The following is a 23072-nucleotide window of genomic DNA, read 5'->3' as shown; positions in this document are numbered from 1 at the left end:
GAGGTAGAGATAAGGTGTATGCGGAAGTGGTGGAAATGGGGGAGGGGTATGACTGTATATTATGTTTTGTATGTATCAATGATTACATCATATATAGGGTTAAACATTTCGGTAAAATTATCATTGAGTTGCAAATTCAGTTTGCTGATTTCGTAAATGTGAAATCTTTCATATGTATCCAAGGTTCGGCCTTTCTTGCCGATATATAGAACTTCTAATGTTTTGTCTGTCGTACTATATTCATGTGTGGTCCAATATATGTTGAGCAAATTGACCTTGATATAGTTGTGTTGTGATGGTTTTAATAAAGAAGTTGTATATTATAACACAACAGGATGCATGAAATGAAAAAAAAAAATCCATGAGTGTTGTCCTTCGGTTCTCGTACAGTTTAGACTCTTGGTGTTTTGACAGAAACTGTGAAGCTCCTCTTTGCCTTTCTTTTTCCACTGGGATTTAAGTTCTACCACTGGTCATAGTAGTTGACTAACTCTCTCCCTTCTTAGATTGATTGATTGCTTTGCCTCCGAGTCAGTTCTCTCATTAACTTCAACTCCACAGTGCCCTGGGATCCAGTAAAACTGGATTTGTCCCCCTCGCGATTCAAATCTGTTTTGTCTTTAAGCATCTGAGTAATGTGCGACGTGTTGTTCATTGTGGATGTGTTACTAATTCATTTTAGCACGATTTCCGAGCCCGAGAAAATCGCGAAATTTTGCTCCGAGATCATTTTATCAATGATTTCTAGTGTTCCACCAATTTCTAATGCTTCCGCTGTAGAAGTGGACGCTATCTTAGCTATCTTGAATGTCCAGCTAGTACGATCACTTACTCGTATATCTATCGATGCGAATCCTACGAGTGGCTTATCCTCCATTTTTGAGCCGTCCGTGGCGAAACATTTACCGGTGCTCATTTTTTTGTTGGATTTTTTTTTGGGGGGGGGTTGTTCCTCGTTGTGAACCTCTGCTTGCTTTATTTGACTTCCTTCGTCGAAAAATACCCCGGATTCTTAGAAGAGGCTGTCGTGTGTGTAGTTGAAGGCAAGAGGACAATTCCATATTGATTTAAATGCCCGAGAGGGGTTACCTCTTTGTAATATCCGCTGATGAGTGGTTGTTCGTTTTCTCTTCTCCCAGGATTGTCAACTAGAGCTGATAATTCTTCCAGCAGCTGGATCATTGGGTGATTGCTTGACGTATAACAGCTGGACACCGTAGTTCCTTCCCATCTGTTTGGACCTACAAAAAGATTGGCATTTCATTGGCTTCTGTTAGTGTTATATTGGTCGGGGTGTCCAGTGCTCGGCGTATTGGCCTATATTATATCTTCTCAGGCTTCTGTAGTTGTTTCTTATTAACTTTATGGAAGCTGGACTGTGCTGCTACCTAGTGATACACATAGAAAACTATTACGTCAACTACAGCTGTATTACTTCCATTTGTGACCTATACTGACTTCCTCGTGTATATTATTCCAGCATTTGCCTAGAGAGGCTGAGGAAAACTATGACAAAAACTCAGGGTGAGGGGGATTGCTGCCGAGATTCGAGTCAAGAGCCATACTGCAACGGCCTTGGTCGGCTGATCGATTGTCAGCTTTTCAAGTAAAACCCTGCTCTGTATTCTGCACGAATTTGTTTATTATGAGATTGCAGGATGTCAGGATTGTGAATATTAAGATTTCGGGCACTTGGAATGTGATGCCGTTTACTCTGGTAGATACAAGTTGGCGTTTCGAAGTTACCTGCTGCCCCTGACTTCAGGGTGGGTATCTTAATACTTTGTTAGTTTGATCGTTTTCTGCACTGTGTCGATTACTGAAGTGAAATGGCTCCGTGTGCTAATATTGTTAGTGGCGAGGTGGGGGCGTCGGAGGAAGCGCCGCTTCTGTGTTTTCTGTAAGTGCTTATAGGCTCTGAAGAAAATCAGGAGTCTTGTGCGTGAGAGTCAGTTTTGTCGGTAGGAGTTCGAAGCGTGAAACTTTCCGCGCAGATCACCAGTTGTTAACGATTGTACCTGGATGTTAGGTAGATAATTCGTTCTTTTTAAGCTGCAGTCCCCGTTTCTGTGGCCACAAATGGTACTGCAGTGAAACTTGATAATCGTCGCTATTCTGTATGAACACAGGAGACCGGAAAGCTTTACTCTCGACAGATACGCAACGGAGTGCGCACATGAACAGCAGCGCGGCTTGCTGGCGTGTTGCAGTTCTCTACAGTAGTGCTTCGCTATTCAGTTCGACGATGAAACCGCTTTTAAAATACTTATGTGTGAAGCTAAATAGCTAAAGCACAAATGCCGAAGGATAATAGTAAGTAAAGTTTATGAAATCAACATGTTATATAACTGTACATGTTTCGAACTTTTCTCCACGTCGTCACAATCGTCTCTGGGGCCCCCACCCAGCCTTCTGTCCAATGGGTACCGGGGCTGTTTTCACGGTGGTAAAGCGGCAGGAGCGTGAAGCTCATTACTTACCTCCATCTAGTGCCGAGGTTAAGAATGGTGTTGCTGTGCCTCCATTCCCACATATGTGTTCATGGCATAGTGCTCAAATAATTAAGCACAGGAACAATTTTACCTTTACCAACATATTTAGAGATAAAAATAACATTTCATGCACACGAAAAATGAAGCTTTAAAAAATAATATACCACGTATTTGTAGTACGAAGTGTTTTTTTCTTTTCTGGTTGTATTGGAAAGTTGAATTCTCAAGTCTGGAGCTGCACTGTCTCTGTTTATGTATTTTGTTTTTGTTGCTACGGAATTCGAGAATCCAGTTCCCCACATATTTGTGCTGGCAGAAGGTATGAGCTGACGAATTTCACGTCTTGATAAAAGAAACCTTCCTCTGAGGCAGAAACACGTTTTATTTTATTGATTTCTTCCTTTGAAAGTGACCCCCAATCCAAAGAGGCTGCAAATGCAAATTATTTTAAATTAATTTTATAATAATAATATTTAAATAATTTTTATGTTTTAATGAAACTTTCGTACGAAACCCCAGTTTTCACTTCACGGAACCCCGGATTTTTGCGGAACACTGCTACAGAGTTTGTGTGTGGTTTACAATTTGTGTACGCCTTTGCAGTGCTACGTCTTATTTCTGATATTCCCACTTTTTCAGTTGCTTTATGTGTGTATGACGTTACAACGTACGCTGTTCAGTGTTGGGCAGGAACCACGTTCAACTAAAACAGATGGAACGGATTTCGAAACATAAGCCACATTGTGAATGAAAACAGAAGTTAAGTGGCGAAGTACAGAGTTTTTCCAAAAAACGTTATAAATGTTGAGGTTATGTTGTGGTCTGCTGGAGCATGTAGCCATCCTCCGGGTTCAAATACTGATGATGGAAGCAGCATGTTTCGCCGAAAAGTTTGGTATGAGTAAGAAGACTATACGATCTCCCAGTCCAAAAGGCCAAAAGTTCAATATTGATCAGCGTTCCTGGCTACAGATCCAGATGTCCGGGTTCGATTCCCGGCGCTACCAAATTTTTTCCGGAGAAGTAGTGGGTCTGGAATGGGGTCCACTCAGTCTCGTGATGATAATTGAGGAGCTATTTCAAGGAAATAGTGGCTCCGGTCTAGAAAACCACAATTAACGGCCGTAGGAATTCGTTGCGCTGACCAAGCGACACTCTCTATCCGCAAAAGTTGGTACTAAACTTCGCCGACAAGCGGCGCTCGCTCGGTCGGTATAGTTAGCTTGCGGACTAAAATCACGGAGTTTGTTTTGATTCATAGTACTGTTGCTCCCTCTGGAGTATAGGGCATCCGTGAAACGCTTTGTCTCACTTCAGGTTCTCAATCTTTAGACAATCGTTGGGACTACTTGGACGGGGGATCAGCCCGTCGCAAGGCCGCTTGCTCCACAGCACAACACGAACACAGAGTTAACGCAAACATGCATGCCTCGAATGGGATTCGGATCCACCATCCCATTGTTCGTGCGGGCGAAGACAGTTAGTTCATGCCTTAGACCGCGCGACCATTGTGATCGGCAAAAGTTCAATATATTTTTTTAATTCATTCGTCTCTGTTCTGCTTATTAGCAGACTCATGGTTTTTGCTCACGAAGAAAATAAACAGTAGCCATAAGGCGCTGTATGCTCACATATGTGTTCTTCACGGTCTATACTGACATTGTAGATAGAGCCAGACTATTTTTCCTTGCACTTTCGTTAAAGGCGCCAATTGCATGAACGTGTCTGAATGCGAGAAGCCCTGTCGGGGCATGCCGTCACTGTTCCAGGCGGCAGAACCGTTTTCCGACGTACGTGTGTTGGGTGTAATGTAGTTCAGTGCCGAGCACAGATGCACGTACGCACACGGGATCGTGTGAAGAACGAAAAACAATTAAACCCCCTTTTCAGTATTTAAATAAAAATAAAAAACGACAAGTTTGGCCTAGCGGTAACGTTGTACACTTCTATTCGGCAAGTGCTCGGTTCGAATCTCGGCCAGGCTATCCGCCTGAGATTTTTAAGTTGTTTTCCTCGGGTCCGACCCTATAATTGCCGAGATTGTGTCCGAATTATGGTGCGACACCTTCCTGTTCATTACTCGTCTGTCGTGTCATTAAATTATACAGGGTGTCCCAGGAGGAAAGCTCAATATTCTGGGAGGTCATAGTGTCGGTCATTCTAAGCAAGAAAGTGTATATGTACATGTGTCATATTCCGAACGGTCCCAGAGATAGAGCTACGAGTATTTCACTATACAATACAATGTACAGACGAGCAACACGCCATGTCCTCACACGAGTTGCTAAGTGCATTGATGTTGACGGTGGAATTCTCGAAAATGTATTATACTAGGTAAACTGTACCAACTTTATCACTTGAACAATAAATACCGGTATTAGAAACAGTACATAACTTCTCTTTTGTAATCAACAGTTTTGAACCTGCACAGTGAAATAGCTCTGTCTCGGAAACAGTTCGGAATAGGACACATGTACATATACTATTTTGCTTAGAATGACCGATACTATGACCTTCTAGAATACTGACCTTTCCTCCTGGGACACTTTGTATTTTCTGCGATACTGGAGCCTTCGTACAGTTAAAAAACAGAAATACATAACGTTTTGTCTGGGCCCAGGTCAAACACTTCGGAACGGTCCATTTTTCCCAATTTACATGGTAGTGATAAATGACACAGTATCACATTTTATTGTTTAGACCCACCGCACCGCATCCCAGCCTCTGGGCTGTATCATGAGGCGTGCTGGCTGGATTTGTTTCAGGAGCAGAAATTTCCATCTGTCGACTGCACGGTGGATTGTTTTTCGAGCCGATTGTAGTCACATCGTGTGCACCTGTTCCCTGGTGCACGGATGAATACCGTTCTTACTTACAGAAGAGTCACCCCACGGAAGAGAACTTGATAAGCTTCAAAACACCTCAGCGCTGAGGCTTAGCTGCTTGTCGCACGGGAAGCCGAGGCCTTTGTCCCCAGCCTCTCGCGGTGATACGTTATCTCTCGTGTTGACTAAACTAGGCGCATGTCACATGCAGTTGCATTTTCGGGAATGGGCCGCTTTGAGTACTAAGGGGCTTTCCGACATTTCGGGAAAGCTTGCAGTGGATATTTCGGAGTTCCGAGGTAATATGCTACAAGCCGGAAGGTCGCGGGTTCGATACCCGATGAGGTCATTAGATTTTTCAATTGACCTAATCCTGTCAGCCGACTGTGGCCCTAGAATCGATTTAGCCTCTAACAGAAATGAGTAAGAAGAGTCTTCCTGGGGGTAAAGGGGACCTGCCGGGGCGTAAGGCTGACAGTCTCACCGCCATCTGTGAGCCGATTGTCTGGAAAGTGTGGGAGCCTCGACGTCTCACAACCCTATGTGCCTCCACGGACTGTTACAGGGAGTACCGGGTACCGAGGGCTCTTTCCCCGGCGATAAAGCGGCCGGGCCATGAAGCTGACCACTTACCTCCATCTAGTGCCGAGGTCAGGAAAACGTCCTATACATCCACTTCCCCGTACACCTTAATGGCGTAGTGCTTAATTAAGTTGGTTATGTGGACAGGACAGTGCCTTCTTCAGAGGATTTTCTGACTCTTTTTGAAGAGTCATGTGAAGACTGTGGATTATCTGGGTTTATGAGCTTTGTCCACAGTCTAATATATGCCGAAAACGACACGTTTCGGAAGCTGGTTCGGTTTCCATCTTCAGGTTGAAAAGATGAGGCATTCGGTTGGGGCCGATAGGAAGAACGAATCTCTTTGGACTAGACAGTAGCTGCGCTTGATCGTCACTGCAGGCACAGGAGGGAGACTCATTTCTAAAGCGTTTTGATATGCCTGCTTTAGACATTCGATACCAGACTAATTCATTGAACGGCGTGGGAGATAAAACATGTGGACGGAAGGACGGATACATTTCATTCAAATAACGTGCATATGGTAATTTTACGTGTATGTTAGCCGGTTTTACTGAGCAGCCATTTTTATAAAGGACGTAGAACTTCAGTTACAGCAAGTTGTGAGCCGTTCCCAAATTCCCCAAAGCCTCCAGCGTTGCGTCAGATCCCCGAGCGCGTGGCTTGAAGTCTGTATTGGCGCATACNCGGGGGGGGGGGGGGGGGTTCTGCAGGGCCATCTTTAATACGGCGCCCCGGTAACAGGGATAGACAAACCGTCTCAATCTCTTTCCTTCCATACAGACACTTTCAGAAAACGTACAGGAGGCGGTGTAGCGACAGGTTACGGGCTGGACGGCACAGAATTCTCTTCACGTCATCTAGATCGGTTCTGGGTCCCGACCCACCTAGCCTCGTATCCATTGCATACCGGGGATAAAGCGGACGGAGCGTGAAGCTGACACTCAACTCCAGCTAGTGGACCTACACATCTACTTCCCCATAGACCTTCATGGCGTAGTGTCTAAATGAGCACGGACAGCTTGCCTATTGCAGGACTTGCCTATTGCTCAGCGACTGGCTGGACAGCCCCGGTTGGATTCCTGGCAGGGACAAGATTTTTTTTCTACTCCACGGGGTCCAGACCGACTCTGAGGCCCACCCAGCCTCCCATCGAATGGGTACCCGGGACTCTACCCGCGGGGTTAAAGCGGCAAGAGCGTGAAACCGAGCGCTCACCTCCATCTAGTGCCGAGGTCAAGATCGGTGCAGCTATACCTAAACTCCCCCATATGTCTTGATGGTAAGCACACGGACGACTTTGCGTTTTCTAATTGTGATTCCTTAGTGTAAAGAGGACTTACTCCTCTGCTAGCGGCCTCCGTAGACTAGGGGTAACGTTCTCACCTCGTGACTCAAGGTACGCGGGTTCAAACTCCGCGGAGGTCGTGGAATTTTTAAGAGCGGAAAAATTCAGGGAGGGAGGGACTTTAAGCTGTGGGTCCCGTGTCGTAGCTTTACAGCACGTAAAAGAACCTCATGTCCCAAGGGGACCACTGAGCCAAATTCAGGACATTTCCCGCTCAACGCCTCTGGTAGATGGGGGAAGCATCGAGATACCGCTGAGCCAGTAGAGGCCGAACTCGCTGGCTGAGTCGGGACTGGTGGCACGCTCCAGTACCGGTAGGGAATAGAGACTGGTAGAATATCATAAGGGGACGCACAATGGACCAACAGTTGGTCTAAGTGCATGGGGAAACCCACCCTCTTCAATACAATACAATACAATACAATACAATACTCCTCTGCTGCTCCACCATGTAGATTTCGATAATTCGAAGTGTGTTGAAAGGCTTCTCTCTGTTATTTATATTCTTTATTCATTCCTGTTGTGTACCTTTTAACAGTGTATGTTAGTGTACGCAAGCACCCCAGTGACAAAACAGGACGCGCCGGTAAAAAGGAACGCGACAGATTCGAACAAAATAAACGTCGACTTTCAACACATTTCAGGTTACCAGCTGACAGACAGGAGGATGCAACGAACAACAGGAAATAAGTCCACATGTACACTCCGGCTTCACAATTCATGGCATTTCCATGTTTTGAATACGAACTGTGAAATCGTTTAAACCTCGTTAAAGTTCTTCATGCATTAGATAATGAACTGAAAAAAAAACCATTTCAGACTGAGGATGGCTGAATAGCAAAACAGATATTCTGGAATCAGTCATTTATTGATTAAATTGCCGTATTGTATCAGGTGGCTTCTTATTCAGTAACTTGGATTTATACACTGTTCCCATAGGAATCATACGATATTACGTTTATTGCACGTCAAAGTGGAGCGCTCTGTTTGGCCGGCCCTCTGTGCGTCTGTCTTGTGTTTAGTATTCAGCTGCCTGCTGGGAGCGCGATCGTAAAAATGCCCCNAAACCCCTTTCCCCAAGTACAGCTCGGCACTGTGGTTGCAGAATTCTTGTTCTGCTTACGATTTTTATTTTCCTATTCATTTCTTGGAGGTCCCAGTCACGTTCTGAAATCCATGTCGAAACGTTTCTCAGCGTCCTCTTGCAACCGCTTGGGTGCTTAAAGCCAGGATGCTCACCTTGGAGCCTTCCGTCCAATCCCGAGCGATTTCATACGAGATCGTGGTGAAAGAAGTGGCTTTGGAGCGGGCTTTCCTCGGTTTCCACCGTTGCTCCCTACTCGCAGTATCCTTGGGCTTCACAGCTCAAGCGTTTAGTCGCTGGCTTATCACCACATCTGCCCAGGTTGATCCCGGGTCAGGTCATGTGGGATTTGTCGTGAATATAGTATAGCATGCCAACGGACTGTCTCCGTGTTCGTCTGTTTCCCCTGCCAATTGTCATTCCGCCAGCTGCTACACATCCAGTAATCATCTTGTCTTCGACGCTGTACGAGGTGGTATCGGAAAGTTCCCAGACTGTTGTTGTAATTGCCTCGGTGAAAGAAGATGAGAGGGGAGGCCAGACACCAGGCACGGCTTACAGATTTAAGTAAATAATATTGTGGTAGCAGCATCTGAAAATTCAAATCCGTTATTACCAAAGGCTGCCAGTATGCACGACGTTGAGCCAGTTCTGGCCGCCTCTCATCCTCACAACCTGTCTCCGTAAGATCCTTCTCAGTTTTGTCGTCGAGTCTACATTTGGTAGGATCTGAGGTTCTCATATCACAGCGGTGATATGAAGGGTTTTATCTTGTCGAATATAATGCCTTGTATTCCGGTGAAGAGGCCTGAAGATGGAGGCGACATGTTTCTCCGAAACCTCGGTTTTCACAGGAATGCACGGCGGTATAATCTAGAGGACAGGACACTTCAATATAATTTTTGGTCTCAGAAGTGGTTTAAGTCCTCACCAAATTTCTGCGTGACTTCTTTTTCTCCCCCACTTAGTCGTATGTGTAGGCCATGTAAGCCTTCAGATTTCCGTATTGTCACAACACTCGGTGACCTGCGTAAATCACAAGTCCAAGTTGATAAGAATGAGATATTGCGTACTGTTTCTAATACCGGTATGTATTTTTCAAGTGACAAAATTGGTACAGTTCATTCACTGATGGTGCTGATTCCTTCTTGAGAAGCCACCAATTGTGCAGCTACTCAAGAATTTTCCAGCATTTTATGGAACCCTAATGTTCATTACTGTGTCCATAAGAGCCCTCCACTAGTCCCTATCCTGAGCCAGATCAGTGCAGTCCATACCATCCCATCTCATCTCTCTTAAGATCCATTTTAATGTTTATCCAGTATAATACATTTTCGAAAATTCCAGCGTCAACATCAATTCACTTTGCAACTCGTGTGAGGACATGGCGTGTCGCTCGTCTTTACAGGGTACAGTACAGTACTGTACAGTGAAATAGCTCTATCTCTGGGACCGTTCGGAATGACACATATACACTTTCTTGCTTAGAATTACCGATACCATGACCTCCCAGAATATTGAGCTTTGCATCTGGGACACTCTGTGTAGGGTGCGGGAACAAGCAGCCTACTTCAACGCGCACCATCAATGTTCATTCTTTTCCTGACCCGACTGTAGCACAGTGGATGCATGCCACTGGCGCAGATGTATCCAGTGGTATCCATGGTAACCTCGAACAAAGGAAAAAGAGGGGAAGAGAGTGGTGTTGTGGAACTTTGCGTGTATCCTAGATACGTTCCTTGTAGTATGGTGACCAGTAGACGTGGCAGGGTGCCAGAATTCGGGAAGTGAACCCAGGAACTGGATTCGAAGGTTATGGGGGAATTTGAGTTAATCGTCGAAGGGACAAGAAGGGGTTTATATGTAGAAGTAGGACAATTTGTACCGTTTATGGAGAGAAAGGGTGTGATCTGTATTCGCCCTCCAAGACATTTTCGAGGGAATATTATAGCTTCTTTATCTTCGCACTGTTAATTTTATCATTTCTGCGCAGTTTTCAGTTTGAGGTCTTCGCGATAGGCACAGCGAAGACTAATATATTGTGGAATTTGACGCCGTATGATCCAGTACAACTTCGATGACGTTTCGGTAGAGTAGACAGTACGGTCCTCCGAAACGACGGTGAACTTCTGAAAGACTAGTAAAAACGACACCACACGCTGTGGAGGAAACACGCAAACCAGAGGCATATGGCAGTCATAACTGAAAAGTAGGCCACGCACATGAGGGGCAAGATGCCGAGACAAAACACCCTGGACAGACATACATTTATGAACAATGGACGACAGCCCGTGTGAGGTGAAATAATATGCACCAAAATAACTTTGAAGGATTTTATCTGGTTTTACCTTCAAAAGAGGACTACTGCGTATGATTTTAACACGGACTAAGACAGTGTAACAGTTTTAACATAATTTAACAAAATATTTGTAACATATCAAGACACCTGAAGACGGAACATGTAGTGTCAAAGTGTATAATGTTAAAGTAAAATTAAAATTAAGTATTGAGTAAAAAAGCGTTGCAATGTTGAAGGACGATAAATAATTGACGTTAAGCTGAACAGTTGCAACGGGATGCTGAAATACAGAATCATTCTGTTAGACTACTCGGTGTTACAAAGTAATGATCTTGCATTTTCACAGTGATGTACGTACTTGTAAATACGTTTTTAATAATTTTGCGAGTAAATTACGGTGAAAAGGTCAGAAGATACAGAGAACCCTCAATTACCTCTGGGCCGCGTTTCATAATTGTGGAGCTTATGGCTACTTAGAAAAATCCATTAACGTTACGAGGATGGAGGTCACAGCTTCCCCGTAATAGGCGCCTGCTTTATGGCAATTAGCATAAAGTTTCATGTTAACTGTACACTGAACGCATATCTGCTTAATGTAGAGCTTATTACACAGTGTCTTTATGTAAGATATTTTGATGTCCTTATTGGTAGTGTAACCAAGTGAACACGTAAGAGACAGTCATGTGTCCCCCCCCCCCCGTGTATTGTGCCTGAATCCAGAATTTCGTTTAAATTTGGTACCGCAATTGGCGTACTCTGGGGATGTTAGGATTTGAGGTTCTCACACCGGTGGTTATGATGAAGAGTTTTGTCTTCTGGGATATAACACAAAGCTTTGGTTGCTGCCACACTCTTCAATCATGAAGATTTATTCCTCCGAAACGTCTGTCGACATTGAACGGACTACACGGTGTTGAATTCCCGGAAAGTTATAGTTGAATCTGTGAACTGTGTTTTACATGAATATCTTATTTAACTTTATCAGATTTATTAAAACGGCTCATCCTGAAATATGTATCTTGTCATGTTTAGCCTCCCTTGTATTCTTAACGAAGCAGAATGGGCTTGAGATCACCATGCTTTTTGTACACTCCCTCTCAGGGCTTGAACCAGTTCACTGTTTCTCACGATACTTCTTATGGGCATTATGCTTTTAGAGACTATTCTAACGCCAATATGACCGGCAGGCGAACTTGTGAGGTGGGAGCCGCAGTAATGGCAGTCGTGGTATCATATGTGGTAATGTCTCGTAAAACCTTAAGGCGTTTTTTACAGAAATTAAGGAGGAACTTTGCGCCTGTTCAAAAAATGCAGTTTATTTTCTGTTTGAAAGCAATAACAAATGAACTGTTGGAGCTAGGCATGCAAAATTTTTTTACAGAGACACACATCGGAAGTTTACACGTAAAATATTTAATATATTTCTTTTTAGTCAACACATACAGACATTGCAGAGGTGCAAAAAATTCGAGGTTTTGAGCGACATATTTAACGTGTGCAGAATCTGTACTTAAACACTTTTCTTAAAAGAAAATAAACTGCTGGAAACTCTTTGTGAAATGAGCGCCCCCTCAGCACCACGAGTTGAATTGTGGAGCCCCTCGTTACGTCATTAGCNCCTTGGGTGGGGTGAGACTGAGTCCACTTGGTACGTCGGTCACAGTTTGGCCTATTGTACCAGCCACGTACGATAGATGACTATGGAGCATTTGCTGGAATGAGAATTGGCAGGGGAAACCGGAAGCCACTTGCCGAGCTTTCCCCAGTGCCACTTTGTCCACAAATCCCACATGACCTGACGTGGGATCGAACCCGGGCAGCCGGCGACTAACCGCTTGAGCTTTGGCACGGACGTGCTGGAATAGTAACCTGAGAGCGTCCACAGCCTCCCCTTTTCAACCGTGTCTTTCTTTTTCGTTTGAATCACGACTTATGATATGGATAGCTGATTACATGACTTAGTTGGAAAGGCATTGAATGTACCAAGAATTAATCCGTCTCTGTCGAGGCGTTACTACTGCAAACTGAAGTTTGAATCTGGATATTCTGTAAACCAGTAATGCTTCGAGATTACTGGGTTTTTGGACCTTGCCCATCGTCTGTTATTCTTAAGAACTTAGAACTTTTCTGTTGGGTCCGTCCTGGATATAGTGAAACACTGACTTATGTTGCTGAGTCTTTCTTGAGAAGCTAACAGCCGCTCAGCTACACAAGAATGCCCTACATTTTATTGACCCCGAAGATTCATTATCTTCCCAGTCCTGAGCAAGATTATTCTAATCCATACTACCACATCCTGTCTTTCTAACATCCGTTTTAATTCTTCCACATGCATCTAGTTCCTCCTACTTGTCTTCTTCCCTCTGGTTTTTCCACCAAAAGTTTGTATGCATTCCTCTTATCTCACATGCGTGTTACATGTCTTGCCCACCTCGTCCTCTGTGACCAGATTGTTCAAACTGTATTTGGGAAAGGTTACAACTCCTTACACCTTGGCATATTAGGCCACCTGGTCTATTCCCATCAGAATTAATCTGAAACTGTGGTTCTTATAGACAGTTGGTAGGACTCTTGGACGGGGATCAGCCCTATCGCAATGCCGCTAACTTCACAGGACGACACGAAACCAGAATAAACGCGGACAGACATCCTTGCCTCAAATGGGATTCGAACCGACGATCCAAGTGTTTGAGCTGGCCATTGTGACCAGAAGCGTACAAATTATGAAGCAGTTTTCGGCCGACCCTGAAGACGGAGTCGATATATTCGTACGATACGTCCGATTCTCTCCGAACTACGCAGCGTAGACCGAGCGCTTCAGAAATCATCCCCTTAAAGCTGTGCGGTTCTCGTGGATGTGGGTCATAAATTGGGGCGGTTGTCACGTCCCTCTCTTGCGGCGTGGTGTGTTGGCCGGTACACAGGCATATGGCGCTCTGCCAGAGAAGAGATATTGTGAGAAGGAAAGGAGAGCCGGAACAGAAGACACAATTGTCCGAGATTGTTTGGGATTTCGCAGAGGTCATTGGTTCGTGCTGCTGGCGCGGCCGATCAGCAGTGCAGACAGAGGCTTCGTGGTAAACGTGTCTGAAATGTGAGGCCAGCGTTTCAGAGGAGCCTGATGCCTGGAGCTCACCCTGAACATGGGAGGCAGAAGGTTTCACCGAAACGTTGATACATACCTACTAGACTACATGGTGTTACATCGCAGAGGACTAATTTTCCTAATGACCTCCGGGAGATGCTAAAATCTCGCTTGTTTCTAATAAAAAAATCGGTGAATTTGATAACATGGAGTTATAACGCAGTCGGTATAGCGATCTGCTGGCTGGACGGCTGGGGCTCCTGCTCCAGCCTCCTGTCCAGTGTGTGTCATGGGGTAAAGCGGCTGGGGCATGAGGCAGATCATCTCCATCTAGTGCCGATGTCAAGAGTGGTGGAGTTCTGTCTCCACTCCTCCACCCATCTTCATAGCACAATACTTCAGTAATTAAACAGAAATAGCTTTACATTTTACCCAGCCTCCTATGCAGTGGGTACCGGGCGTAAAGTGGCAGGGGCGTGAAGCTGACCACTCACCTCCATCTAGTGCCTAGGTCGAGAAGGATGGAGCTATACCTGCACTCCCCCATGTACCACTGTGCTTTAAAGCAGGGCTGGGCAGGAAGTCGAGAGTGGACTGCCCGTGCATGGCAGAACAGTAATATTTGTGTTATAAAAGTTTCCGAAGTTCGTTTCTGGAATATGATGAACAGCCGAAAGTGCCGAGATGTCACAGTAGTGGCCGCATGTCAGCCTAGTCAGATTGCCACGCAGGCGGTCACTTAGACTTGTGCACTGAGATCAGCAACTTTAATGGACTTGATGCAGTCACGTGGTGGAGTGACGATAGATTGATAATCGGATTTATTGGAATCTTTGATACAGCGCTTGACTACCCTTTACGTCTTCACTGACGTTACTAGGTAGCGGCTTTCAACGGCGTACGTTCCCCTTCCTCCGAATTCCGGAACTGTCTCCTGCCTCAGGTACCAGCTTCTCACAGCAGCAGTTAACGACCACTGAACCTCAGCAGGTCTCTGTCTGAAATCACTCACCAACCAATTCACTCCACTCCACTGGCTCTCCGCTCAACTTAACTCTCCTGCTTATAACACTTCGGCAGTTACCGCACAGAAAACACCGTTCGTCTGTTGATGTTTAGTTATTTCCGTGTGGTGGCATGACTTATTCCATTGTTGCGTGTGCAGCCATCGGCACGGACCGCGCAGAAAACACCATCCCTTTGTTGCGGTTTACGAGCCGTTGCCTAGCAACGGGTCTCCATGCCACAATATTAATTAAACATTTGAACGTGTTTCTGTGGTGGGATTGCGGCAGGATGGACGAACGGTTCGTTATAGTTGTGATTCCTTTCTCCACAGCGTTAAAATGGTTTTAGGGTCCACCCAGCCATCCCATGCAATGGGTGCCGGGTGTTCCGCGGGAATAAGTGGGAACACGAAGTAAACCATTCACCTCCATCTAATGCCAGGGTTAAAATATTGCCACGACAGGAAATTATGAGTTCCGGATTAGACGGAGCTGTTTACTGGATAAGTCGTTTACAATTGCAATTACAGTCACTCAGAAGTAACGTGTTCCAGACAATGCCACCTGGCTAGTCTGTCGTCTTCTGGTTGTTAGCGGAGCTGGTTTTGTTCTGCTCTCAGCCCTGCTTCGTTCGCGTCTGTTCTGTTTGGCCTGTTATATTCGTCAGTCGGACGGCCTAGAAGACACCTTGTTCAAGGGTTCCGTTTCGTGTGTTCTGTGCACCGGGAGCTAATGTATTCGTTGCCATGGGAACCGCACTAGTTCTGGTTGTCATTTCCATGGTAACAACTTTTATGTATGCTTTGTCGCTTGAACATGTTTGTCACCCAGACAACGATGCAGAACCGTGGATACCGAGCCGTTGCCTAACAATGGACGCCCGCTCTGACTGATATTCTGGCTTTTAGGTGGCACCCCACAATATTTGCTACTGCCTTGTGTGCTTTCTTGGCGTGGTGCTTAATGAAATAAGCACAGGGATAACTTGTCTTTGAATACATATTAGTACATAAGTTCTGTTTTATATATGCTGTGAGTGTTGGAATTTAACATTGGTAAAGTTTTATATCATGTATAAGTTGGTGTGGAGCCGGGATAACTCGGTTTTTGGTGGCATGAGATTTTTCTCTGCTTCACAACGTCCACACAGTCTCGGGCCCAGCTACTCTCCTGTGCAGTAGGTACCTGGGAGTCGGGGGCTGTTTCCCCATAGGGTAAAGCAGTTGTGGCATTAAGCTGACTACTCCATCGAGTTCCGAGGTGAATAACCCCCTGATTTTGTGCCTCTACTCCTCCATACGTCTTTATGGCGTACTGCATTATTAATTATGGACACAGACAACTTTACCTTTACGTTTTTCGAAGTTGGTTTAAATTTTGAAATAAAAAAATAGTGTTTGGACTTCAAGTTTGACCTGATTTATGAATCCTGCGTTTTACAGGTTATCATTGTGTGCTATATGAAATGTGGCCGAGTTATGGACGACTAGGACTCAGCAGAACTTGCCCTTCAAGTGTCTGCCGAGCCCTGCTTTAGAGTGTTGATGCAACACGCTCGCCTTCCGCTCGTTTTGCCTATTCTTTATCATCTGCATTTCTCTTACGATGCCTTTGTGTGTTAATCGTGATTTCAGAAGGTTAGAGAAAAATACCGCCTCCTCCACGCCACCCTCGCAGGTTTCTTCCGCAAGGGACGCTGTGAATGATCGATTGTAGTGGAGCTCGCTTGCTCGGGTCCTGGAAGCTAGCGAGCGTGCGAGTGGGAAGCAGGCTGGGTGTGTAACGCCAGTGTCTTGTGAACCAGCCCGCGGTGATGTCGCGCCAAATGCCTCTCTGCTTTTTATCCATGTTTTGATGTCATTAGCGGTTGTGTTTTATCCGCCGTGAAAGTGTTGTGTGATACTTGTTCAGCGTTCATTCATATTGTTAGTTCATTTTGTGTTATATAACTTGATGAGGTTTGTGGTGATATTCTGATCTGCGACTCTCTGGGTGTCTGTGGTACTTGCTTGAAAATTAAAACAAAATGTTATGATTTTAAATTGACTTCGGTCTGCTTTGAGGTTTCTGGTGCTGTAGGATGTCATTCAACCTTCTTGTATTAAAGTCTGTCCATGTAACAGGCCGTGGAGACCCATAGGGTTGTGAGACGTCGAGGCTCCCACATTTCTAGAAAATCGGTTCACGGATGGCGGTGAGGTTGCCAGCCTTACGCGCCGGCCGCCCTTTACCCTCAGGAAGATTCCCGATACTCATTTCTGTTAGAGACTGAGTCGAACCCAGGGCCATAGTCCGGTTGAAAGGATTAGATCAATTGAAGAATCCAGTGGCGTCGGAAATCGAACTCAGGACATTCCGACTTGTAGTATAGTGCCTCAACCAACTACGCTGCCGCGTACTCTGTATGAAAGTCTGTAGCGATATTACTTGTTTGATATTGGAACATTTACTGTCTCCTGGAATGTAACACGATGTAGTTTAGCAGATGTTAACCGACGTTCCGGATGGTAGAAGAGTATGTAGAATGTGGAAAGGAAGTGATACCTGTACACGGAGACGGACGGCGGGGGCATGCTTTCCACCCACGGGTTCGTCCACAACTACTCGTAGTATTTCTCCCGTGTCACACTCAACTCCATAAAATCTCCTTATAAGCGCCAGGCATTCTTCTGCCCTTATCATTCAGGTTGTTTCGATCTGCGCTCCTATCCTGGCCACCCTTCTGCCTCTATCGAGACCAATTTCTTGCACAGTTCGCTCTTCTACCCTGAAGATGGAGACAACACCGTTCCCGAAACGTCTGTAAAATCTGCCATAGTACACAGACCGCTCCGCGAGTTCCTGAGATCTGTCTTAGGCTCTTATGATATGATTAACTTTTTTTATGGGGACGGTAACAGTATTTTGGGCGTGATGTAGCCTGCGCTGTACTGTATGAACTAGCTTGTTATTATTGTATTGGCGCTACTTTAAAGTAATATTTGCTATCTTCCACTGTGCTGGCGTTCCTTCTTGCTAGAACATTTTCTCTAGTTAAAAACTGTATAATGACGTACTTCCGCCCCTTATTGAGAGTAACCCTCCCCACATTTCGTGTCGAATCAAGCAATCCATGATCGTCTTCAATAACGGGGCGAGTTGCATGTTCGGCCAGACATCAGATCCACTCGCTTACGTTCAGTCATTTGTCATTTGATGTACATAGACGAGTCGTTTCTGTGGGATTTCTTTTCGATTTTGGCGCACCCACAAGGAAAGGTTACGAAGACTGCTTGTGTTCACTTCGCCTGTCTCGTTAATGACTCAGTTTGCCTGGGGTTCACTTACAGCCGCTGAGGATGCTGCTGAGTGATGTCCTGTAGAGGAGGTGTGGAAACAACCGTCCGTTGTCCTGTAAGTTGCATAGAATGACTGAGGAAAACCATGAAAAGTAGGGTTAGTCGGTTTCCCGGCCGAGATTTGATCTAAACACTTAATTAATACAGGACAGGACCGCCCCTGTGGTCTAGTGGTCAGAGCTCCTTCCTACAGATCAGAGGTCCCGGGTTCGATTCCCGGCGCTACCAGATTTTCTGAGAAGTAGTGAGTCTAGAACGGGGTCCACTCAGCCTCGTGAGGATAATTCAGGAGTTATTTCAAGGAAATGGCGATCCCGGTCTGGAAGACCGAGATTAACGGCCGTGGGGATCCGTAGCGCTGATCACACGACACCCACTGTCCGCTGAAAGTTGGTACTAACTTCGCCGACATGAGGCGGTCACGCGGTCGGTATAGTTCGCTTGCGGACTACAGGCAACGGCGTTTTTTTTTTCAGAAGTGTTGAGCCAGGTTTCTCTCTACCAAAACAAACACGAGAACCGCTAATGAAATTTTCACGAAATATGAAATTGGATATTTTTACCAATATTTGTCGACGTTTCCAGCTTTGGTCGAAAGTAGGCAGCAGTATGTAACTGACACGTTACATGAGGACGTCAAATGGAACAAGTTGGTCTAGAGGTAACGCTTTGAACTTGTGTTCGGGAGGGGCGCGGTTCAAGTCTCGGCTTGAACACCGGCTCTCACGTCACGGTTTCCTTCCAGATCGCTTCCAATTCGTCATTCGTCTATCTTGTCATCCGACCCTTTGTTGTACTTGTTATGAGGGCGTCTTTAAAATAAGACATGCAAGCGTTTTTTCTCCGCGTTTCAATCCAAATATTTATGGTAGCGAAAACGGTTTATAATAAACGTCGTAGGGAAACACGAAACGCACGTTTCATATAAAAATGCACGTTCTCCATCAGTCTTACTATTTTAGAGGTAATTAAATATATATCGGAGAATGAATCATCATTACCAAGTGCGCAGACTTGGTAACATTGTAAGTTACTCAGCATAAATTAAATTTCGCTACAAATTACGTACAATTTGGTTCTTGAACAATAAAGCCGAAATACTGACTGAATTTTTTGCCAGCGTCTTGAATGTATCAGGGAATGTTTGAATGTTCAACCCAGCCTCCTCCCTCCCTCGGCCGTGATATGCGGTGATACGCACGTTGTAACATCGTGAGCACGGTGCTGATGAAATTCTTTATTCCCGTGCGACAGTAATTTCCAGTAACGCACTCCGCGCAGGTAGGGATGGATTTCTCCCTCGGCGTAGTTTCACGCCGAAGACAAAAAAGTCAATGAAAAATCTCTTACACTTCATGTATGAACCAAAAATAATTACCCCGGACAGTTTTCTTACCTGTGTCCGATATTTTGAAGAGTTTTTTTCTCTTGGGTTATGTCACCTACCTACCTTCCACTCGGCGCTACAGCCCTGGGTGGGCCTTGGCCTCCACAACCAGTGCGTGCTGCCAGAGGAATGGATCCACGCGTGATACCCCGAGGCTGGCTGTTAGGTTTCTGAACAAAATACTTTCTACAGGATGATGCTGTTAGCCTCATGCCCAACCCCCAACCTGGAGGACCAGGGTATATCTCTTAGTCTGGACTGCACCCTTTGACCTTTCCGACACGGGTGACCCTACTGGTAGTTAAACTACCGCCGGCATAGCTCTCCAGGTCACAGAGTCACGCAAGCCCCACCACCACAAGGTGGAGACACCACTGAGGGTTATAGCACCGTGTAGTCCGTTGAAAATTAACTGACGTGTCGGAAGAACATGTCGCCACCGTCATCAGGCTCGGAGTATAAACCAAGCAAGAAACAAGCTCTGTTTCTACTTGCTTCACGCTGTTTTTTTTTTTGCTTGGTTTATTCTTCCCTGAAGATGGAGGCGACGTGTTCCTGAAAAGCATCGGTTGACTCTCAACGGATTACATGGTATTGTATCCCAGGAGATACAAGGGGTTAACAGAGCCCATAGTGACCTGGACGTCGTGACAGTACAGATATACTCGTGCTAAAACTACGGTGCAACAAACTTAGCGCATACGTAAAAAACCCGACCGCTACCTAGTCGAAGAGGCGGTCCTACATGTCGAGGAGAGAACAGACATCTTGGTCATGGATCGCGACGAGATCTGAAGCCAGGAACGACTGTGTTGGCGAAGACCAGCAGTAATTTAACCGACCGATATCGCAGTACATAGAACTGTTTATAACCACCGGTGTGAGAACCTCAAATCCGGTGTCCATCATTTCCCTGATTAGTAACTTCGCTATCTGTAAAACAAGCCGGTTCCAGATTTGGCAGTTGGAAATGGGTGTATGAACGGTCCCCACGTTCGTGTGGCCACGCGGGGCTCTGTCCCCACGTTGCCTTATACACGCACGGACGCAGAAAGAATAGCACTCGTGAGGTCTTGCATGGACTTAGTGGGCATGCTCGGCTTTGCTTGGAGACTCTCTTGTACAAATTTGGCGCTCAGTTTTCCCCTCTCAGGACGTGTTTAGATGCTTATAGCGGGTATGAACCCAGCGTCATTCTTCTTTGGATTAGCTAATATAAAGTCCGTCAATTCTACGAGCAGTGGTACGCCACACCTTGTATAGGGAACTTTACGGTTTAAATATCCTGTGTACATATTTTAAAATATCCCACCGGCATACGAACACCGGAAGTATGTTGAAAATAGGATACAGTAAATTTTTAACGATGATATAATTATCTGCGTCACTGACGGCCTAGCAGCTTCAGTCTTATACGAGTAGTAGTTCTTTATTAAACACTGCCAGAAATGCCCCGTGTTCTTCCGGGGTGTAGTTACTTTCCTTGTTGGTACCCATGTTTATTTAACCACCACGTCATGAAGATGTATGGGAGAATGGAGGTATAACTCCAGTATTAGATGAAGGTAAGTGGAGGTCAGTTTCACCCACCGCTGACCGCTCACCTCCATCTAGTGTCGAGGGCTAGAGTGGTGGAGCTACACATCCACTCCCCCATATAGTGCTTAAGTACATAATTAAATTAAAAGAATCGCTTAGTGGGGGGTGGAGTCCAACTGGGTCCACTCGGCACGGCGGCCACTGATTGTCCTATTATAGCCTGCCCCGGGTGATTATGATGATGGAGAATTTGGTGGAATGAAGATTGGCAGGGGAAACCGAAGTACCCGGAGGAAATCCGCCCCAGCGCCACTTTGGCCACCACAAATCCCACTTGAGCAGACCCAGGATCGAACCCGGGCCGCCGCGGTGGGAAGCCAGCGACTACCCGCTTGAGCTATGGCGCGATAACTTTATATATTTTTTCACTGGCTCTAGAGCCCCCATTGGCTCTGATTTTTAGTTTCATTATCATTTTGCAGACGGTAGGTCTCCTTGGACGAGTGATCGGCTTGTCATAAACACAGGGCAACACAAACACAGATTAAACTTACATATACCAAACATCCGTGCCTAATGTGTGATTCGAACCCAGATCCCGGCTTCCGAGCGAGCGAAAACAGTACATGGCTTAGACCGCTTGGCTACCGTGACCGGCTAACTTTATCTTATTTTAAATATTTTATGTCTGACTTTCATGATGTAATTGCGATGAAACGTAATTCGTGCCCCCCTCTGCGGCTCCATTTATGTGTTACCACCTGTAACTCAGACTGTATAGCGTCGATTGGTAAGATGGTCCGTTAATAATGAATGGCAGAGAATGTAGAAAGAAGCGATTGTGGCCTGATTTGAAATGCTGTGTTTGGAATTCCCTGAGGGACTGAGGGAAACCAGATGAAACTGCAATCGGGGTGGCTGATTTCTTGGCGGAGAATTTAATTTGTGACCTCCAGAATATAAAGCAAGAGTTCCCCTCATCAGTGCAATTGTGTCTACAGTGAAAGAAAATCAAGACCAGTGCATACGCGTCCCGAGGTAACTAGGCTAATGTACCCTGGATCGCGGTTTGAAAGCAGCTGCACCGAGAGTCGAACAGACTAGGTTTTTCCTGAGCTCCTTCCTTCGCTTGAGAACGGATTAAGAACCAGTTTATGAACTGTAGTGGTTACAAACTCAAACGATGGAAAAGTCCAAAGTGATAATAGTTTTAAGCAATATGTCGCACCAGTGTCGATTTCCCGAATCTTGTTTCTTATATAAGAAACTTCGTATGAAGCAGCGGTGGGCAGCCAAGCTTCAATACAAAGAAACGACATAACTGATGCAGTGCAGGATGCCGGAACGGGCTAAAGCCAGCTGCACCATGATATAAGCTTCCCAGTGCCTGTATACAGCCTTGCTCAGTTTCGGAAGTAGCGCAGTTCCCTGTTTCAGTTATCATACGATAAAACAGTTGAACTTGAGGTTCTCACAGCAGTGGTTATGAATATTTATATGTTCTGGAATATAATGCGGTGTAGAGCCGCCTCTGTGATCTAGTGATCAGAGGTCCTGGCCTACGGATCCAGAGGTCCCTGTCTCGATTTCCGGTGCTACCAGATTTTCTGAGAAGTAATGGGTCTGGAACGGGTCCACTGAGCCTCGTAAAGATAATTGTGGAGCTGTTTCAAGGAAATGGCGGCTCCGGTCTAGAAAACCGAGATTAACGACTGCGGGGATCCTTTGCGCTGACCACGTGACACTTTCTATCCGCTAAAGTTGGCACTAACTTCGCCGACAAGAGGCGGTCGCTCGGTCGGTATAGTTCGCTTGAGGACTAAAAGCCAGGGAGATTTTTGCTAATATCGTGTAGTCCGTTGAAAGTAACCCGACGTTTCGGAGGAACTTGCTGTCTTCGTCTTCAGGACCGGAGGATAAGCCAAGCAAGGAAGCACTATTAAGCAGGTAACAAGTTCTGCTTGTTGGTTTCTTGCTTGACTCTGAAGATACAGTGACATGTTTCTGCGAAACTTCAGTTCATTTTCAAGGGATTGCACGGTGTTATTATATCCCAGAAGATACAACTCTTCAAATACAGTTAAGC

At 45.6% G+C, this 23072-nt stretch overlaps 1 protein-coding gene across 4 annotated transcripts in view; it reads left to right on the top strand.

Annotated features, from left to right (window-relative positions):
- The window catches only part of LOC111864531 (transmembrane protein 47), a 134597-nt gene that overhangs the window by 75962 nt on the left and 35563 nt on the right, over positions 1–23072 (top strand). The window contains exon 1 of one of the 4 annotated variants that reach the window (XM_033751472.1): positions 16543–16647. The exons of 2 other annotated variants lie outside the window; for them this stretch is intronic. The gene's annotated coding sequence lies outside the window, so the exon portion shown is untranslated. Of the gene's footprint in view, positions 1–16542; positions 16681–23072 lie in introns of those variants that run through there. One more of the 4 variants, XM_033751471.1, reaches the window with a different exon arrangement.

The sequence above is a fragment of the Cryptotermes secundus genome, unplaced genomic scaffold (genome assembly GCF_002891405.2).
Source record: "Cryptotermes secundus unplaced genomic scaffold, Csec_1.0 scaffold960, whole genome shotgun sequence".
Classification (NCBI taxonomy): Eukaryota; Metazoa; Arthropoda; class Insecta; order Blattodea; family Kalotermitidae; genus Cryptotermes; species Cryptotermes secundus.
This window is presented reverse-complemented; position numbering and strand designations above follow the sequence as displayed.